This window comes from Mus musculus, chromosome 4 (genome assembly GCF_000001635.26).
Source record: "Mus musculus strain C57BL/6J chromosome 4, GRCm38.p6 C57BL/6J".
NCBI lineage: Eukaryota > Metazoa > Chordata > Mammalia > Rodentia > Muridae > Mus > Mus musculus.
The window spans coordinates 89892803-89911013 of NC_000070.6; positions in this window are offsets into that span (position 1 = coordinate 89892803).

The following is an 18211-nucleotide window of genomic DNA, read 5'->3' on the forward strand; positions in this document are numbered from 1 at the left end:
GACCATGTTTTGGAAGGTTTAGAAAGTATGGCCTCGGTGGAGGAAGTATATCACAGGTGGTGTAGTATGAGAGCTTAGAGATTTGTGCCATTTTGATTTTACTTTTCTGTTTCTTGCTTGTGAATTGAGATGTGAGATCTTGGCTGTTCCTGCTGCCCAGCCTGATGCTTGCTGCTGTGTTTCCCTGCTGTGATGGTGATGGGCTCTTATTCCATCATTCTGTAAGCACAAGGTAAACCCTTTCTTCTCTAAGTTCCTTGGTCATGTTTTTTTTTTCCCACAGCAATAAAAATGTTACGAATGCAAAATGGAAAACCTCAAGGGATTTCCCCTGAAAGCCAACAGACTGCAAGTTAAGGTACTGAGCCAACTTTGGGATATGGTGTATCTGCAAGATAACTTGAGAGAGGAATGAGAAGTGGAAAGTGTATGGTTATATTTTATTTATAAGTGGAGTCTGGATTATGTGGTAGGCTACCTGAAAATAGATTGGAATTTAACTTGTGAAATTATGAGGAGAGAGAGAGAAAGAGAGAGAGGGGAGGAGAGGGGGAGAGAAACAGGGAGAGGGAGAGAGGGAGAGGGAGAGAGAGACAGACAGGGGGCTGAAAACTACAGAGACCCAAAGTATAGAAGGGAGGGAAAAAGTTTAGGATTGAGCCTTGCAATTTTAAACAACAACAACAAAAAAAGGGACTATATACATTTGGTAGCAGAATTCTTCTGACATTCTGACACAGCTAGCATGAATTATTGAAGAGAGCTCTCAAATCTGGCTGCTTAGGACATTTTATAGGGTAGATAAATTAAAACCACCTCATATATGATTTTACATATACATCCTTTAGCAATTTAAGAATTGAGGCACCTCTACATCTAGCAGAGGTTTGATTCTGACCATAGATACTGCCAAATGCTACAAGGATGCCTACCCAGACACTTCAGAGATTTAATTATGAGTGGGGAAAATCACTTAAATAGCACCTAATTTTCATATATCTTGAGCCATTTTATATGTTTTTATTTTCCTCCCCAAAGACTCATGTACTCTGAAGTTTAACTGGATGGTTCCTATTTTCCAAACTCTCCTTGTAATTTTTCTCAGTTGCTAATTCTATCGGGAGCATTCGATGTGAGAGAGTACTTTTAATTTGTATATTGCAGTAACTTTCGCTTGAAGAACTCAAGACACTACACATTTTGCCTCAATTATCTGGTTCTAAACTTGCACTTGTAACTAATCCACTCATTCTATTCTCTGGCTTTCAGATGCTTGCTATTCTCTTCCCAACTGCAATTTCCTTATGAATCCCATTGCCTTGAAAATTTCCAAGACTGCTTAACACGAGTGCCATATTTAGCTTCTAAATGTGTCTAATTCTCCTATACAAGATTGTTCTCTTTTCACCTGGCGTCAAGGGATTGACTCAAAATAACTATCCTTTTGTTGCAAAGAAAGAAGAGCAAACCAAAGAAATCCAGTAAAATGGAGGTTTCACAATCACTTTAAAAGGAATAGTCATAGAATATCTGAACTCCAGCAGCTTCCGGGGAGGCAGTTCTGCGGCCCTGTTTGCTCTTGGGGAGTTTCAGGTTGAAGAGCTGATTTGATTTATGATGTCACATTGTATGAAAAGGGAAAGAGGTTAAATACTCGGCTTCACATTTAGATTAGAGTCTTAGAGACCAAAGCCATTATGCAGCTTATTTTTAGTATTCAATGTCACATAGCTTTTGATTTAACATCCAAGACAGCACTTATCATGGATTTTGACTCCTGTGGCCATTGTACATCTCTCCCTGGATTTTATAGGCCTTTTGATACAGCTTTATATGACATTCACCAGGTGAGAAACATTAATTATGGAATCCTATACTCATTTTATACCTTCAACATTATAGCTAATACAAATAACTTTAACATTCCTGTGTGATAATTTATATCCAGGCACTGGTGATTCAGAACCTTATTTCATAATCTCCCTATCATACTAGGTTTCAAGTGAGCTGACTCAAGTAACACCATCTCAATTCAACAACTCCTAAGTTATTATTATTTCATCTTTGACTTATAGAAGTTGCTTTCTGTAGACATGGATTATGAAGCATCCTGAGGTTTGAAAGTCTTTTTGTTGATCCTCTTTACTGAGATGCGAAAGAAGAGGAGGAAGATACATGAGCAGTAGGAGGTGCCGTACAGAAAGCAAGTGTGTGGTCTCAAAAGGCTGATTTTTAGAGGATTAATAGGAATCAAAGAAGATATGCAGTTTCCTCTAAGTACTTGAGTCTGGGGTTTCAGGGAAAAGGGAAGACTAAGGACTTAGAATTTATCATCCTATAGATGGTAGAGCTAAATAATCCTTCTCTAAAATTCTTGGGATCATAAGTTTAGATTAGATTTAGTGGCTTTATTTTTTTTAATATTTGCAAATACATAGTAAGGAAATGCTTAGAACAGAAATTAGTTTCATATTTCTATCTATCTATCTATCTATCTATCTATCTATCTATCTATCTATCTATCGATCCATCATCCATCTCCCAATAGTAATTTATTATATTTAAAAATATTTTCATGCATGATCCAAAGTTTTATAGAATACACTTTTCCACTTGTACAAATATGAAATGTGAACACATTTAGATTTCAGGTTTTGTCACTGGGCATTTTCATTCTGAATAAATATTCATAGGATGTGTTGTAGTAAAGGCACATGGTAGCTAGCGCATGCGCTGAAGCTGCTGACTCTGGACTGTGTCTGTATATTGTCCAGCTGTTTTTTGGTTATGATTTTAGTTGCTAATCTATAAAGAACTAGTGAGAAAGTTATATAACCTCATTACTTATAAACTTCTTAAAAACAATCTGTCTCCATGTACATTGCAGAAATCTATTACCTCTGGATATGTTGGATAATGTCTTAAAAATGTTAAAATATTTTATATTTTCCTTTAAAACTTTTTACTTTACTGGTAGAAATGAAGTACAAAGCAGAATAAATACTTTTATTTACAATATGAGGAATTGTTATTTTATTTTTAACAATTGTAACAAGCATATTTGCTTATATTACTGGACAAGACACAAAGAAGAAAGTTTATAAATTATATCTTGTCATATGGAGTAATGTTGCCTCTTAAAAATAGATTTATTCAATCTTTAAAAACATAAGATTATGGTAACAAAAAAACTATTTGAAGAATTACTGTTGCACATACCTAGAGAAAAGTGATAATAAACCTATCGCACATCCCATAACGGTTAATTTATCAATAGATGTTGAAAGAAATCATTGTTTTTCTTAGAAAGCAAGAATGGCTTGTGTCTCCAGAGTAACCAGTAAATATTAAGCTAAGTCAAAAATTGAACTATATAAGTATTGACATCTTGGGTGAGAACCACTGTCAATTTATATGTTCCATAGATATGATCTCCAAATCATGTGAAAAGAGTTTTATTTTTAAATGTCATGATATGAAATTTAAAATACCATCAATACAAAGATCAAGTCATCAGAGAATTTATCCCACCCTTCAGAATCTCTGTTGGCTTTGGCAGGTGGTTTTAAACACGATAGTTTTAACCTTAAGGTAGATGACCATAACTTAGCTGCCTCCTGTACTAAGGTACTGCCACTTTCATGTCTTTGTCCAGATGTGCTTCTCTGTGTGTGTGTCAGAATTTAAATCCTCATGAAGTGGGCTATCTTTTGTTGCATACCTTGCCTCATTCAATAAAGTTGAAGCTCCTCCTATGTAAGGATTGGGTGAATGGTTATTAGTCAGATATCTGTCCCTTTTCGATGCAGTACATTTTATTAATAAGTAATAAATGCCAACAACCATAGTAGACACTAATATTTGTTATGAATGGTTTATTTATTAAGCTATTCAAGCTATACAATAGCAGAATAAAGCAGACTCTATTATTGCTAACCTTTCCATAGGTGACAAACTGCACAGAATGAATACGTAATCTGAGAAAATGCCAGAGAAGGAATGCTGAAGACACAAAGTATAAGAATTCTAACCTAAACCCATTACAAAGCACCACAAGGTACACTTGGTTTTCTATGTTTTTCTTCTTATGGGTTGCAACATGTATGGTGGTGGTCAAAAGAAATTATGATGAAGAAAATATTACCTCAGCTCAGCATGTCCTGAACCTCTTATTGAGGCTTGCATGTAAAATTAAGAGACATTTTAAGGAATGGATATCTCTTTTGCATTGAATTTTTAGTTTTGGAATTCTTTCTTGATCTTCAGTATTTATGTTTCATCACATCTTTCTTCTTTCCTCTCTTTCTCCTTCCCCCACTCTCCTACTAGACTGTCAGGGAAACAACATTTCTTTTTTTATCACAAATGCTTTGTGTTCAGAGAATATTAGTCCTTGTTGAGGTTCACAGACAAGCTAAGAGACTCCCCTAAACCTTTTGAAGACTTGTATATTTCTGCTGTTCATTAATGCATGCTTTGTAGCTCATACTGTCCCAGGAGAGGAAGCATATGAAAATCAATACAAGCATGCAATTAGTTAATAAGCTAATACCCCAGATTCATTCACATTTACATTTTCTCATGGAATGGACTATATAGGATTTGATATTGTCTGCAAGGTCTGTGAATTAAAAAAAATACAGCTATAACTGATTTGGTATTAAAAAAAGAGTTCAGCCCTACCTCATCTCCAGTTGTTCTAATTATACCAGAAACCTTTTATGAAATTCAAATGCTTCTTCAGGAAAGGTACTTAACCTCTCAGATCATATCTCTTCCGGAAACACTAGGTGCATAAGGAATTTAGTGTCATCGTGAGATCACAGCAGACTGTGCCCTCCTCATTTGTTCTTTGCTGCTACGTGTTGCACTGCAACTGGCTGCTTCTAGCTCCTTCAATAAATCTAGGCTTCTTTTGTTGTTCTAGGCTCTGGAAATTCTGATGATTGTGCTTGAAGTCTCCATTGGAATTGTTTCTTGGCTTTAGGCTCAGAGATTTTTCTTAAAATTTCCTTCTTTGCAGAGAGAGAGAGAGAGAGAGAGAGAGAGAGAGAGAGAGAGAGACAGAGACAGAGACAGACAGAGAGAGAGAGAGAGAGACAGAGAGAGAGAGACAGAGAGAGAGAGAGAGAGAGAGAGAGAGAGAGAGAGAGAAAGAGAGAGCTTGATTTCTTAAAAATAAGTCAATGGCGTGGTGGCGCACGCCTTTAATCCCAGCACTCGGGAGGCAGAGGCAGGCAGATTTCTGAGTTCGAGGCCAGCCTGGTCTACAAACTGAGTTCCAGGACAGCCAGGGCTATACAGAGAAACCCTGTCTCGAAAAAAAAAAAAAAAAAAAAAAAGTCAATGGGAGGCAGAAGAGCTGCTTTGCCTTTCTCTGCTGTGATGTTTACATTGATTTTCCAGGTTGATAAAATTGATAGATTGCCTCTGAGCATTTTTTGAGATGTCCTGGATTAGATTAACTGAAAGGAGGACCCATCCAAACTGCCTCATCCAATAAGAAGCAGAAACTACACTGAGCCAGCATTATCCTTTGCTTCCTGACTGTGGATGCAATGTGGGCAGCTGTTTCCTGCCCGAGCTGCCTTAAAGTGCCTGCCATGAAGGATTATATCCACTTGAACTGTGAACTAAAACAGCCCTTTCCTTTCCTAAGTTGCTTTTATTCGATATCTTATTATACAATGAGAAAAGACTAATAGGTCTTTCTACACATGTGGCACCTCCTTAATATCAAAACCTACTTTCTTCTCACTGTCAAATCTGGACTTAACAGTCTCAGCTTCTCCCAGAAATGCCAGGACATTTTCTAAATTTTAACCCCCTCTCACATCTGTTATTCTCAGGAATTAAGAGTGACAATTTCTTTCATGTCTCCTTTTCCCTTGGCTACTTCTATATAAACTGTGGAGTGTATCGAGTTCTATTTAAATGGCATCAGTATTTCAAACCAATTTTTGCTTGATATCATATATATTTTTGTAAAGAAAGCTCAGTGTTAACTACTCTAGGTTTACTGCTCTCAATGATGTTAATAAATTCATTCTGAACAGATGAATTGTTTTCTGACTTTGAGGAAAGTAGTATTTACATGGAAATACACAAATACACACACACACACACACACACGCACACACACACACACACACACATATATATATTCAGAGGGACATACACACATACATACACAGACAGGCACACACACACACACACACACACACACACACACACACACACACTGTATTATGTAACCAAATGTTTTTAGGAAGGATGTGTATAGTGTAACGGTAGTGCTTTAGTGGCACTGGTACTGTGTAACAGCTATCTGTCAATAGAACTGTATAATGTATAATGAACAAGCTCTGGTGAGATTTGCTGGTGTCATCATGTGGTGCTATGGAGCATGTGGAAATTGAATTCAATTTGACCACAGGTATGGTATGAATGTAAATAGAAAGGAAAGGAGCAACAGTATTGTATATGTTTACTGAGCATGTCTGACTGTAATTTTAAATGTTCTGAAAGGGAACATTTATACAAAGAGATATAAAAATTTAACCATTACATGGTTTTACTTCATTCTTCAAAACCAACATCTAAGAACACATAAAACCAAGACATCAAAGGAAGGATGTGAAGGAGGACCTTTTGTTACTGTTACTGGTTTGTTTTACTGTTGTTTAAAAATATTTTCAGATTACCCAGTGAATTTGCTCTGCTATGTTTAATAGAGAAACGGGGCAGCAAGTGTCAAAGAGGTTCCCAAGGGAGAGAGAAAGTTAAAAGTAGAAGAAAATGTAATTCCAAATAACTGACTTTCTAGCCTGAAAAATCTCAGAAAAGACCATTCCTACTTTCTTAGGAACAGATATTCTTGCTAAAACTTGGAATATACTATAATTTCCAGAGAGTGCACTGGATTCCACTGAGTCTGTTATCAATAACCACCAGTTTAAAAACATCCCTTCCTTCACTTTTGCATTAAATTTGATTCCAAATAGTGTTTGTTTATGTCCACTGGTACTATTTACTCCAATGTTACCTAAAAGGTTGCCTGTTAATTACTTCTGACTTATTACTTATTATTACTTATTAGTGAGCAACTTGACTTATTAGTCAGGGTATTTACAAACTCTATTGCACTTACTGACTTCTTCAGTCCACTAAAATGAGATACCTCCATATCCATGTAAATACTCTGGGGTCATGTCATCGTAAATTTTCAACATTTATGTCTCACACCTCTTTCCTTGCTTTATACACCAATGTTTTAATATTTTAATACTATCTTTTAAATTAAGATGTTTTGCTTCCTCCACATTTTAAGAATACAAAAATAGGATTTATTTTTTTATTGCTCTTCCAGTATTCTGTGACTTTGCCTTGCAAACTGCTCCTTCCAAATGTGTGTGTGTGTGTGTGTGTGTGTGTGTGTGTGTGTGTGTGTGTGTGTGTGTGTGTGTGTGTGTGTATGTGTGTGCACATACATGACTGCATAATTTTGGGGCCATAGGCATACAGTGGCAGGCATGTTAAGGTAAAGGACAGCTTGCAGTGGATGTTTAGGTTTTCTCCTTCCATCATGTAGGGCCTGGGTCTAGAACTCCAGTTACAAGACTTACAGTTAAACACCTCCATTTACTGAATTATTTCACCAGCTCTAGAATATATCTTAAACATTTATTATATACAGTTAGACATATATACTTTTCAGTCATTCTATATACTTCTATGTACTTCAGGCTAGAACATAGAAAATAAAGTAGAACCCTCCCACTTGGTATTTTTGAGGTGCTCAAAATAGATTGTTTTGTGTTTTTCTTCCTAGCATTTAAGCTTTCTATTTGTTTTTATTTTGTATAAAACTATAGTGAAACTTCTAATTAGAGTAATTTACATGTATCTTTTTAATTTCTTCACATTTTGCCTCCTACATTTAACTTTTTTCTCTTATCTTCTCAGCATTTCTAATGAGAAATGGTTTAATGGTTTCTAAAGGTTTAATGTGTATTTATTTTAATTTATCCTGTTTGATGTTTGTTGAGTTTATTGAATTGGTATGTTAGCCTTTAGCTAATCTTGGAAAGTTGTAAAAGGTCTTTGAATCTGTTGTCTCTAGATTTTATCACGCTAACCAGGCTTGGTTATTGTATATTTCAGAACTGGTGTTTGCATTGGGTCCACTCTATATTTTATATTTTTATGGTGTTCAAGTAGGAGAGTGGTCATCTTTATTTACCATAACATGTTTGTTTTAAAGTTGCCATAATTGTAACATCTCTGTTATATTAAGATGGTATGTACCAATCTTCTTTTCCTTTGAAAAGCCATAGAGACTTTAAAAATTCCTTGAGTAGTTAATAATTTTAGATCCTGTTCTAATTTTTTTGAATTTTGGTGGAGGAAACAAATCATATTTCAATCCAATGGGATGGAAAAAAAATTTTTTTAATATGAAGCAGATCCAAATAGCAGTAGATCACAAGATGCTTCTATAAATATCAGTTCAGTGTTTTTGGATTTTTCCAGATATTTTAATGTGTGCACTTTAGTGTCTAGTCTCAGATCTCAGAAATGTTTAATCCCAGAAATAAGAGCTTAGAACAACTGGTGTGCTGCGTATGGTCAGATCTGCTTGAATAATTCCAGGCTCAGTTTAGGTCTTATCACTTATTGGAATCACTTTTTAAAGTTCCCATTGGCCCAACATCATCCGAATTTTCTAATTTTCAGGGACTTGACCTGAATTTATGGCAGAAAGTTCTGTCTTTAGTTTAGCTGGTTTGCCAAACACCTGAAGCTTCTCTTGTATGTGGGGGTAGGAAGATGGGAGATGGGAAGAAGGAAAATGCTTTTCTTTCTTATTTTATTTAATTCCGTGACCTAAGAAAAGATTTCCTACTCTATAAGTTTTAAAAATAATATATTGTTATTGTTATCATTGTCTTGAAATCTGGAGAGAGAGAGAGAGAGAGGGAGAGGGAGAGGGAGAGGGAGAGGGAGAGGGAGAGGGAGAGGGAGAGGGAGAGGGAGAGGGAGAGGGAGAGGGAGAGGGAGAGGGAGAGGGAGAGGGAGAGGGAGAGAGAGCCAAGCCTGGACTAGTAGTCCTGGGATTACTCTCTTCCTTGTGTGTTTGCAACATTTGTGCTGCCTTGAAGTTCAGGCTGGAACAAAAGAGAAAGAAAAAGCTCCTTTTTGACTTGGTGGGTACTCTGAGCTGCTCTAGAGCTTGGTTTCCCTTTTTCTTTCCAACACTTAAATTTAGGGAAAGGCTAGGGAACACATTACTTACTGGACGCTATCTAGAACTGGAATTTGAACTAATTTCAGAGAGGAATCAAGGAAGACATTATTGGTAAGCAAAAGAAGTAAAGAAATAGTTGAATAAAAATGAGGCAGCTCCGGCATGAAGGCAGTGTGAGACCACACCCAACCACAAGCCTATGTGTGTCAAAAGCTAAAGGTTGAAAATGTATGCTTGGTAGATAGAATGTCTTACTAAATAAACAAGTTGATCTGGGAACTGAATCTGAAATGCATTCGGGTCATATTTGTGGAACATACATCTGACACAAGAAAACAAACACGGATTCTTCCATCAGATGCCCATCTGAAAAACTGTGCATCTGATGCAAGAAAACGAACACGGATTCTTCAATCAGATGCCCACGTCTGCTCATTCCCTGTAATAATGTTCCGAATCTCCAACTTGTCCTTCACCAGGAAAGAGATAGCTGCGGTGTGTGTAACCCTCAGATTCACCTTGCTTTCCCTCCGATTTCAAGGTGGATAAAGAAAGATCAACAACAATAATTATAAACAAAACTAGAACAAGGCTGGATTCTGACTAATCATAGTGAAGAACAGAGGAGACCTAGCTTCTCCAATAACTATCTGAAACTCAGCGATACCTATAGAAACCACAGAGTCTGTCACTTAACGTACTGACCTGTACACTCCCATATAGATGACACACTGGTGCACTCATGCGTGTACACACACAAGCTCACACATGCACATGAATAAATAAATGCAAAAGCCTTAGAAACCAGTAAAAAAAAAACAAAAACAAAACAAAACAAAAAACAATTGGCTGCTAAATAATGATTTGTAATCCCAAACAACATTAATTTAGTTTTGTTGCAGGAGGCACAGTAAAAGATAGCAATTTTCACTAATGTTAATTTGTAAATGTCTTAAAGATATTGGCTCATTAAGTACCAATAGGTTGATGCATATGTTAAAAGGAAAATAACACGCAATAAAGAATCTATAGCCTTATTAGTCCTGGCATAGCTCTTAATCTTAGACACTGGAGAAGGCTCACATTCAAACTAGAGAGGCAGGACCAAGGAAAAGAAAGATTTTCTTCTTTATGATATTACAAAACAAAACAAAAAACAAACAAAAACTCCAAAGCCCCAAAAAACTTGAATGTAATCTATCCGATGTTAATGGTAGATAAAATGATTTTTTAAATATTCAATACTTTATTGTTGTCCCTGGTATTTTATTCCTTTGTAGTTTCTTTCTAAATCTGCCATGTCTCTGCCTCTGCATTTTGCAGAACTCTATTCCCATCTTCTGAAAATATTAAAGTTTTAGATGTCCTTTCTCTTTGCAGGTGGCCACTGCCTCACACTTGCATCTTGTCTTTTCTCTCCGCTGGTTCTTATTGAAGGTAAGCTCATTCTATTTTAGTTTATTCACCTTCTCTCTTGGTCTTCCCTGGTAGGCCATCTCCTGCATTTTTAGGGATAAAATAAGCTGTAAAATTGTGCTAGTAGTTATAGGTTTATTTCTGTGTGGTTAGTATGATGGCACATTAGAAATATTAGATTTGTCAAATGCTCAATGTAAAATCATTTGTCAGTTGGACTGGAATCCCTCACTGTCATTCTCTTCATGTTTGTATTCATTAATTGGGTGGTCTGTGTTTTCCATAAATGTGTGAATTATAATCACGTAAGAGTGAAGACTATGACAGAAACTTGGATTAAAACGAGTTAAAAAATAAAATGGCATGGTAATTAAAATGGAATAGAAATAAATTGTCCTGGGTGTCCAAATTCTTAGCTTCCATCAGAATCAGTGGCTGTTTAACAGAATTGATTTCTTTCTAATAATTTGTGTCGAAGTATTAGTTTGGCATTGCTTTCTTTCGCCTTCCACACACAGGTTGGAAATAATGGCGAAGCATTGCAATTTCAATAAAATTTAATTTCAATGTTTTATATTGACGTTCATTGGAGAACAACTCCTAATATAGTCTACAATGAATCACCAATGAAATAGAGACAGATGTGGTTATTTTAGTGTGGTGCTTTGCTTGATGCACCACCACCACCACCAGCAGTAACAACAACAACAACAACATCAACATCATCAACAACAACAACAAACAACAACAACAACAACAAAAAAAGTACTGAATTCTGGATGCACAGGTACAGGTGCACAGCCAGCCTCTTCACCTGGATACTTGCTTCTTCCCAGTGTAATCACTTCCTTTGCAGTCCTTAATTGAATCTCAGGTTCAACTATTACCTGTCCTTTTGTCGTTATAAGGGTTCAGTGAAAATTGATTTTCCCAACAGTGACAAAAGTTGTAGAGGTTAGGAATTTACATTAAAACTTGGATTACATTGGTTTTATTCCCAGTGCTGCGAGGTATTAAGCTTAGTAATATACAACAAGTAAATTACTTAATTTCCTTTGACCTCATTTCTTTTTATATTGTTTCCTTTATTATTTTTTTTTTGAGGTTAAAACCTAATTACATCCTTTCCTCCTTCCCTTTCCTTCCTTCAATTCCTCCCACATACCGTTCTTTGCTATCTTTCAAATTCCTGTTACTGTTCATGGATTTTTGTTGAGTCATGTGCATATACATGTCTCTGTTCATGGCATAGGGATCTGTGTGATGAGACTATTTCTGTTTTTGCAAATAACTGAAAAAATACTGTTTGTAAATTATTTGACGTTTCACTTTAACACTAATATACACAGAACAATGGACCCACAGAGGCCTTTGGTTTTCCTTCTTTAAATTAACAATCATAAGATTAAAGAAGCCACCACATTTAGAAAGCTAAATTTGGAAGCAAAAAAATGCAAACTTTCTATAATTTACTTTCACTTAGGATAGTTTGTTTCAGTCTTGTAACACAATGATCAAGAGTATTATAGGCCAATCTCCCACTTCTTCCTTTTTTTTTTTTACTTCTCTTAGGGATTTCTCTTTGGTAACATTCTATCTATCTATCTATCTATCTATCTATCTATCTATCTATCTATTCATTGATTACACATTGATTACATTTTCCTACAGATAAACAAATGGCAGGAGCCCTTTTTCTAGATAATTCTGAAATGACTCCAACTTTCTGGACTACAGGAAAAATGAGGAACCCTGGCTATGCTATTTACTTTATTTTTGAGACAAAGTTTTACTATGTAGCTCAGGCTACCTATAACTGTTTAGTGTAGTCTGGCTTAGAATTTATGGTAATCATACTGTCTGAAGGGCAATCAATGTACAGTTATCAGAATAGGTTATAATGAGGAGTATTAATGTGTCAGTCAAAACCATTTAGTAGGTCTTAGGAAGGAAACTACTCATGATACAGTGATATATTATTAAAATGGGGTGATTTTGAGAGGTAAAGGCAATACTGTTAATACATTTTCTACTGGAGAATGCTTGGGTTATACAGTGATATCTTACTTTAAATCCACATTGTTTTCTGATATTGAAGGAAAATTAGGATATTTGGTCATAGTACTAATGAGAAAACTTCATTTTCTAAAGTGGCATCAAATATTAACATTGTTAATCTTTTTTATTAATTATTCCATTTGTTTACATTTCAAATGATATCCCCCTTCCTGGTTACCTCTCCAAAACCCCATCCCACCTACTCTCTCCTTCCTCCCCTTTGCCTCTATGAGGGTGCTCCCCCCCCCTCCTGCTCCACTGCAGCAGCATCCCCTTATGCTGGGGCATCAAACATCCACAGAACCAAGGGTCTCCCCTCTCATTGATATCAGACAAGGTCATCCTCTGCTACATATGTATGTGGAGTCATGGGTCCATCCATGTACACTCCTTTGTGGTGCTCTAGTTCCTGGGAACTCTGGGTGATCTGACCAGCCAACATTGTTTTTCCTATGGGGTTGCAATTCCCCTGTTCTCCTCCAGTACTCCCCCCAGCTCCCCCACATGGAACAAGATGCAACAATAAAACAATATTTATCACATGTCTCAAACTGATCTGATTGTATCACTTCTGAGGATCCCAGGAGTAGAACTTCTGAGGGTTTACTCAGAGTCAAAATGCTTGGATTCTACCTCAACCTTGATTTAGAAAGGTCTGAACTGTTTTCTTTCTGTCTTAGAGTTTTTATTGCTGTGATGAAACACCATGACTAAAAGCAACTTAGGGGAGAAAAGATTTATTTCATTTACACTTCCATATTACAGTTCACCACTGAAGCAACTAAGGGCAGAAACTCAGGTAGGGCCACTGGTTCTAATAGCCCCAAGTCCACATGGTGTCCATGCTCCTCTCTCCAAAAGCCTAGCCAAAAAGCCCATTTCTCTCTCTCATCTCCTGTTCTTCCTCCTGGGACCCAGAAATTCCACCTGTATATTTTCTCCCAGCAACTTGCTTCTGCCTACTTTACTGACCCAATCAGGAAACCATAGGGAAATTCCACATACACACACATTTAAGAAGGTAGTAAAATTATATTCACCATTGTTTCACACTCTTTTTCTCTCTTTTCAGTCATGCATTTCTTCAGATGTATCCTTTTGGTTAAGCTTTACTCTGATATCATGCTCCAGCTGTTAGACATGCCTGTATCAGTCACGCAGTACACTTCCCAGCCTCTCTGTCAATCATTCTATAAATACAGATTGAAGAGTACTGCCCAGTATTATTCACTATTTCCATGCTAATCTAGGGCACCAGCCCACCTTTGTCACAATCCAGATGACTCAGCATAGTGAAACAACAAGTTTTAGCCAGACTTTATGGTTATGTATACAAAAATATCCCTTCGTTATTGCTTTCAATCTATGTGATAGATAGTAGTTTCTTTATCTATAAAATATTATGGGTCTGGGTATATTGTCTGTACAACTGCTTTTGTGTCTGAAACTTCATATTTGAGCTACATTCTCACTGACAGCAGGAAGCTTCTTTTTTTTTAGCAGTGCTTCATGTACTCTAGGACCTTCAATGTAGAGTTGGCTGAAACTCTCAAAAGTGTTAAGAGCCTTTAGCTGGAGATCCAGCTATGCTCTCATTGGGTTGTGTGATTTCTGACAAACCATCAAGTCACTAAATGCATCTACTTGTGAGAAAATACACTTAAAAGTGTTTTACACGGAGATCAGAAGAAATCTCATCTTGGTTAGTTTTTCTTTGTTTTGCCTCTTACCTTGTCAAAGGAAATCTCCAGAGAAGATTTACAAGTCTCACAATCCATTATTTACTGCCTGTAAAATCTACAGAATAAAAAAGAAAGAAAGGAAGGAAGGAAGGAAGAGAGGGAGGGAGGGAGGGAGGGAGGGAAGGAGGGAGAGAGAGAGAGAGAAAGGAAGAAAGAAAGAAAGAAAGGAAGGAAGAAAGAAAGAAAGAAAGAAAGAAAGAAAGAGAGAGAAAGAAAGAAAGAAAAAAAACATAAATTGGAAGTGGGAGTCATATTCAAAGATGAAACCTTTGTCCTTCTGCTTTTCTAACTGTTTTCTCCATGACTTTCTGGGGTTCCTATTTGGATCTTGCATTCAGCTTATGAAGCCTAGATGACTGATTGTGTTTCCAGTGGTTGGATGCTTTGCTGTGAGCTGCGGTTATGTCCTGGAAAATCACAGTAATTGAATTTGAAGATACTGATGTGCATACTCAGGAACCTGGCTCTTGGCAGTTTCATCTAGGTCAGGCTCTTGTAAATTAAATGATTTTCCCTATATATCTGAGGCCTTACATTGCCTTTCTACTTCTTCAGTTCAGCCAACCTATGAGCCAGGAAACATCTTATCTGTTTTAAAGCTAATGTTTTGTGGTATTTGGCAAATCCATTTATTAAAGGCAGAAGGTGGAAACACAGGGTAATTTGAAAATAATTTCTGTGATCACTTAAAAAACAGAGAAAAATGATCTGTAAATATGTGTTTCAGAAATTGTGTAGCAATATTTGTTTCTTAGAATTTCTTTTTATAAAAAGTTAACACAAAGTTTTCCAAAAGCCTTAAATCAACAGCAGTTTCAAAACAGAAAAATGATATGTTTACTTTTACTAGACATTATTTATTCATCTCTTATTCTAAATTGCTTATGAAGTACATACTGTGTATTGGGAAGAGCAATACCAACTATTGGCTTGGAACTTCATAGAGGTGTATATGTATCTGCATTCTAACTTGTAACAATGTAAGTGAAGTATAACACATAGTGTGCCATCTTTAATTCTGATGATTATATATTTTGGATAAAGAATTGACAAAAAACAGACCACAAGTTGAAAACCCACTAAAAAACAAATAATAGTTGGCAAGAACTTGACATCTTTATGTCTACCTCCCACACAGTGTTGTCAAGGCTTTGAGAACTCCAAAAATTAATATAGGTGCTACTTGAATCAACCGTATTTATTGATATCAGTCTTTTTTTCACTAATAAAAATGAAGCTAAAACCATCAAGATTGGCATAATTATAAGGGACTTTTGAGTCTAGAAGATGATGTCTGTATTATTAATCCCCCATTCATAAAAATGGACTTTAGTATGTATTCCTAAAAGCTCCTAACTTATACCGATGAAAAAGAGTGAAAAGGACAAAAGGAGCCATGACAGACTCCAAACATCTATGATGCTGTAGACAGAGATCTTGCCTCAAGTGGGAAGTTGGCTGTGGTGACTTTTATAGCAAAATTTTGGGAAGCCATATGAGAAATGGACATCATTTCTTATAAACTCTTGTAAAGTACAAAGGGAACTTTACTGAGAAACATAGTGAAGTCAGCCAGACTCCCAACCAATTATTATCTCATTGAGAGGTATTCTGGATGGAAGCATAGTTACTCAATGAAAAGTTCAGCAATAGTGGGGTTCTAGTCATATCCTGACTTACATTCCATAGACAAGCCAAGGAAAGGGCTGAGAGCACCAAGACTATTCTGTGGAAAGAGCTTTTGTTAAAAAAAAATCACTGGACTCTACACAGCTAGATTTAATTACCCAGTGTGAAGAAAAAGCCATAGTTGTTCATCAGTAAATAGACTAACTGACTTCTAAGGATCATCATTCCTTGTTTGTTTGTTTTGTTTTTGTTTTTGTTTTGTTTTCTGTTTTCTGTTTTTTCGAGACAGGGTTTCTCTGTATAGCCTTGGCTGTCCTGGAACTCACTCTGTAGACCAGGCTGGTTTCGAACTTAGAAATCCTCCTGCCTCTGCCTCGTGAGTGCTGCTGGGATTAAAAGTGTGCGCCACCACTGCCTGGCCTTTCATTCCTGTTTTACAACTGTTATGAGCTCCTTGATAGTGGTAGAGATCCAGAGTTATAGTTATTGCTATTAAGGAGGAGTCTGTCTTAGACTTTCTATTGCTGTGAAGAGACACAATGACCATGGCAACTCTCATAAAGTATACATTTAATTGGAGCTGGAATACAGGCTTATTCCATTATCATCATGGCAAGATTCATGGCTGTACTGAGGAGACATAGTACTGGAGAAGGAACTGAGAGTTCTATATCTGGATTGGTAGGCAGCAGGAAGAGAAGTTGCCTCAATGGGCTTGGCTTGAACATATGAGACCTCAAAACCTGCCCTCATGACACACTTCTTCCATCAAAGCTACAACTATACCATCAAGGCCATTCCCCTTAATAGTGCTACTCATAGATGAACCTATAAGGGCCATTTATTAAAATGACTACAGAGCCCTGGCTTTGTTTTTTAGTCATTGCTTTGTTATGTGAAGACATTAACTACTATAAAGATCAATGTGATGACTCAGCAGATAAAGATGCTTCCTCCAACCAGACCTGAATTCCATCCCTAGGATCCACATGGTGAAAGTAGAAAACTTACTTCTGAAGGTTACCCTCAGCTATCCACACTTGTGCCCTCTAAAAATAAGTATAAAAAGTATTAAATGAAATCAAATTAGTATTTGTATAAAGATAGAAGTCAAAGACATTGATCTAAGTGAACTATGTATTGAGATAAATTTGCTTAGGCCTAGAATACCTACAAATGTTAAGAATGTGTAGTAGAGTCTTGTAGGAGAGGTGACCAGTGCTCCCTGTAAACTTTCTGACTCATGACTATACTTGCCTCAAATGAAGCTATCCTGCCCTTACTGGCTGCACTGATGTAGGGCACATAAGCTTGGTACTAACAGATTACCACTGCCAGGTAGATTTTTCTTCATTCCTGAAAGCCTTACTACCAGGGGGAAAAAATCAAGAAAAGCAGTAGTTTCCAACATTTGCACATAATGGACTCAAAGCAACTTGAATATGATTTGTTTCTCTTGGCTGTCTAAAGCCAAGCAAATCCAAATTTCTGCTGTCAGATACTTCCCTCCCCCCACCCCCCGCTAATTACAAGTGATTATATGGAAAGTTAATTTGTGTGGGTTTAATTTATTTACATATATTTACATTAGAATCATTAAAATGTTTCTTCCAAGAGTTGTCTGCAACTGTTTGAGCATGTTGAGTCTTGTTGAAAAAATAAAAATACTCCTTTTGCCAATTGAGAGTAAATTTAGAAAACCCAAAGTTTGGGTTTTAACTTAGTAATAATTTCGATATATCAAAAACCATGTTACCCCTGTCCAACAGTACACAACCACCAATCTGAGACATAACTCCAAAGTAAGCCATCTGGCTTCTCTCATGTCTGAAACATTTTGTCTGTTCCCAAAGCAGAGTTTGGGTAATTAATAAATTCAAGGTGAAAATACCAATACTCCAAATATCACTCAAATGAAATGGAACTGAAAATTGTATGTCAGCTTCATGCTGGTAAAATTCAGTCACTTAATCACTTAGTAAACAATTTTTTTCAGCTCTAACATTTATTTATATATATTTTAATTTGTTTGTTGGCACAGAATTTTATCTAGTATCTAGGTTGGCCTCAAACTCATGATGGTCGTCTTCCATCAACTTCTGAATTACTGAATTAGCAG